Here is a 4,671-nt window from a genome sequence, read left to right on the forward strand (position 1 = left end):
CCAGTGACATTGTACCATTCTGTTGTAAGTATGCAATAAGAGCAGTGTTTGTGTTTTCCCTTTCCGGGCATGCCAGCAAGCAGGGTTTGCTAGGGTATGAGTTTCAAGGTTTTTTTTGCGGATGAACCGTTGACAGAATATGCCTAGGAGTTGTCGGTCCCCCCATAAATGTACTCGAGAATCATGCCTAATTCTCAGATGCATGTAGGCACATTGTCCCGACAATATCTCCTTTTGTAAATGCAAGTGTGACTCACCACTAGGGTACCCTGCTTCAGCACAGCCCAGAAAGGAGAATGGGACACAGGGATAAAACATAGATTCCTGTAGCTGAGGGAATTCCTATGTTAATGGGGTACCTCAGCTAGTGCCCAGGTGACCCACAACCAGTAAAAGTTTTGTGGGTACCCTAACTGTATATAAGGTTGAGGGGGGACTCTGAGAGTCCAGACTGAGTCCAAAAGATAGTGTGTGGGGAATAAGGCAGATAGAAATAAAACTACAACATATTTCCCTGTCTGTCCCCTCTACCCAAAGACTCAGAAGTATAGTGAAATATACTTTATTAAATGTAATGTGTTCTTTACAATCGGAATGATGTCCAAACAGGTGCCCAAGCTAATCCGTATGTATGTATGTATGTATGTATGTATGTATGTATGTATGTATGTATGTATGTATGTATGTATGTATGTATGTGTATATATATATATATATATATATAAATATATATATATATATATATATATATATATATATATATATATATATATATATATATATATATATATATATATATATATACTGGACACCAAATATATATATATATACTAGCTGAGAGACCCGGCGTTGCCCGGGATGTAATTTTGCGGGGGCGGACGACAGGGTTGGGCTTCCCCCGGGTGACTGGGTGACTGACTGAATGGGTGGGTGACTGGGTGACTGACTGAATGGGTGGGTGACTGAATGGGTGGGTGACTGGGAGACTGACTGAATGGGTGGGTGACTGGGTGACTGACTGAATGGGTGGGTGGGTGACTGGGTGACTGACTGAATGGGTGGGTGACTGAATGGGTGGGTGACTGGGTGACTGACTGAATGGGTGGGTGACTGAATGGGTGGGTGACTGAATGGGTGGGTGACTGGGTGACTGACTGAATGGGTGGGTGGGTGACTGGGTGACTGACTGAATGGGTGACTGACTGAATGGGTGGGTGACTGAATGGGTGGGTGACTGGGTGACTGACTGAATGGGTGGGTGATTGGGTGACTGACTGAGTGGGTGGGTGACTGAGTGGGTGGGTGACTGAGTGGGTGGGTGACTGAGTGGGTGGGTGACTGAGTGGGTGGGTGACTGAGTGAGTGGGTGGGTGACTGAGTGAGTCGGTGGGTGACTGAGTGAGTGGGTGGATGACTGAGTGAGTGGGTGGGTGACTGAGTGAGTGGGTGGGTGACTGAGTGAGTGGGTGGATGACTGAGCCGGCATTCTAAGCCCCGCCTCCTTCATTCAAACCCATGCGGCCCTTCATCCAATTCACTCACACAGAGAATACTTACCAGCTGCTGCATCCTCACCGCCGCCGTAACCGGGACACATTGGCTGGGCCGCACAGATATTCGTTGTGGGCCGCATGCAGCCCGCGAGTTTGACATGCTTGCTCTACACCATTTGATACTGTGGACCACCCTCTTCTCCTTCTCCATACTCTTGGTATTTGTAACAAAGCTCTATCCTGGATCTCCTCTTCTCCCATCGTACTTTCAGTGTCTCTTCTGCTAACACCACCTCCTCCATCGATCTCTGTGGGGGTACCCCAGGGCTCTGTCCTGGGACCTCTCCTCTTTTCTCTGTACACACTCTCTCTAGGTGACCTAATCAAATCTCTTGGGTTCCAATATCACCTCTATGCTGATGACACACAGATGTACTTTTCGACCCCTGGCCTGTACAGACCAAAGTTTGTTTCAATCTTTTTTATTGTTTTACAGGAATATACATTTGTCACCATACAGTGCACTTTGCCATATTGTTACAGCAATTTTCAGATTCAGAAAAATAACATACCAACACCCTCTCAAATTTCAATGTTATCTTGTCTAACATGTTGTAGGTATTTAGATTTAACCAACTTTTTTTTAACTATCTGCCCTGCCTGAACGCTGCAACTTTCAGTTTTTCTGCATTCCCTGGTAGAAACTTAAAAGATAGAGGAAAGAGAAAGGAGCAGGAGATGGGCTAGGTGGAGATGGAAGGCAGTGGGGGGGAAGGGGGTGCCGAAGGGACCCTAATGGGCAGGGAAAGACAGCGGTGTGAACACAAATAAGTTGGGAGGGAGAGGGGGCGTACAAAGCAGGGACGCACCCATCCCCCGCAACCCCCACCCCCAGACCAAAGTTTCTGAATGCCTCTCTGAAATATCATCCTGGATGGCCTCCGCCGACTTAAACTCAACATGGCAAAAACAGAGCTCCTTATACTTCCTCCCAAACCTGGCCCACTACCTCCTTCCACATTACTGTTGGACGTTCAGTCATACACCCAGTAGCGCAAGCACGCTGCCTAGGGGTCACGCTCGACTACTCTCACTTTCTCTTCTCACATTCAAAACGTGTATATAAAACCTGTCGTTTTTTTCCTCCGCAATATCACAAAGATACGCCCGTTCCTCTTTTGCTCGACTGCTAAAACTCTGAAACAGGCCCTCATTCTCTCCCCTCTCAATTACTGTAACCTGCTGTCCGGCCTTCTTGCCTCTTACCTGTCTACTCTACAATATATCCTAAACTCTGCTGCCAGAATCACTCTACTATTTCCTAAATCTGTCTCAGCGCCTCACCTGCTGAAATCCCTCTCCTGGCTTCCTATCAAATCCAGTATCACACATTCAATTCTCCTCACTTTTAAAGCTTTACACTCTTCTGCCCCTCCTTACATCTCAGCCCTAATTTCTCGCTATGCACCATCCCGACTCTTGCGTTCCACTCAAGGATGTCTTCTCTCTACCCCCTTTGTATCTAAAGCCCTCTCCCGCCTTAAGCCTCTCTCTCTGACTGCCCCACACCTCTGGAATGCCCTGCCCATAAATACCCAACTAGCACCCTCTCTATCCACCTTAAAGACCCACCTTAAAACACACCTGCTTACCAAAGCATATGAGTAGCACTGTGGCTAACACTATACACCTGATAGATAAAGCTTTGCCCCATGCAGACGCACTTACCAGAACGCCCTCCTACTGTATCTGTATGTTCCTCATACCAATTAGATTGTAAGCGCTTCGGGGCAGTGACTCCTTTTCCTTAATGTTACTTTTATGTCTGAAGCGCTTATTCCCGTGATCTGTTATTTGTATTCTTTATATGATTGTCGCATGTATTACTGCTGTGACGCGCTATGTACATTAATGGCTCTATATAAACATACATACATGGCTCAAGAAATTATAAAAAGAGCCGCTCACCCAAAAAAAAGACACTCTGCCCCCCCCCCCTTCAAAACCCCCTCCCCCCCTCATACCCGCTGGCGAGAGTTGCCGGCAGCGGGGTGCAGTGTCTCCCGGCATTCTCCTGTGTCTCCCCCTTCAACTCCCGGCATTCTCCTTCAACTCCCGTGAAAATGGCCATGACAACGGGACACTACATGACGTCTCGACGTTACGCGTGACATCACGTAGTGTCCCGTTGTCATGGCAAAGCAGCGTCATTTGACGCTGCACGGCCATGTTCATGGTAGCTGCAGGAGAATGCCGAGAGTTGAAGGGGGAGACACAGGAGAATGCCGGGAGATGCTGCACCACGCCGCCGGTACTTCTTGCCAGCGGGTAAAATGTACTCGCCCCAGCAGAGGGGGGCGAGTGCATTTGTCGATATACTTCTAGGTGTCAGATTTAGGTAAATGAAGGTCTTCCTTAAACATGTCACTGGAGTGAATGTACTTTGTTCCAGGAGGGATTGTCCCTTTTAAGGCTGCAGCCAGTCAGGGAGCGAGCCCAGTGATGTCGTGCTCTGCTGAGCCGGGCGATTTATGGCCAGCTAGTTGGGGGGGGGGGCCTCATTGGGCGAACTGCTCATGTGACACGCCAGCGAGCGGCATATTCAGATGTGCTTGCCTCTGCAAGCAGCTAAGCGCCGTGCAGGCGCTCGCTCGCGCTGGCCACACAGATTGCAGCAATGTGTTTCATCGCTGCCAGCGCGAGCCCGCTCAGCATCACCCTGGACGCGGCCTCGGAGAGGAGGGCATGCAAAGCTATTGTAAAAGGACAGCCCCAAATTGGAGGCATCCGTCTGGCCCGACAGATAGAGGAGAGATGCAATTGCAGAGACGGTGGGCTAAACCCAAATGAGGTGTGTCCCTCCACTTTCCTGGCCCGGTGACACGGAGATACAGGCATAGGGAGACCGGGGACATCTGACGGGTGACCCCCAAATCTAACCCCATCTCGCCAAGAAGTGCAGCGTTAGAAACCTATCCCAAGGTTAGACACCAACTGTCGGACCCGCCCTTTAAACCAGGGGTCGCCAACTCCAGTCTTCAAGGGCCACCAACAGGTTAGGTTTTCAGAATATACCTGCTTCAGCACAGGTGGCTCGGGCTTTGACTCGTCCCCAAGGGCCACCAACAGGTCAGGTTTTCAGAATATCCCTACTTCAGCACAGTTGGCTCAGTCTTCA

This window comes from Ascaphus truei, unplaced genomic scaffold (assembly GCF_040206685.1).
Source record: "Ascaphus truei isolate aAscTru1 unplaced genomic scaffold, aAscTru1.hap1 HAP1_SCAFFOLD_545, whole genome shotgun sequence".
Classification (NCBI taxonomy): Eukaryota; Metazoa; Chordata; class Amphibia; order Anura; family Ascaphidae; genus Ascaphus; species Ascaphus truei.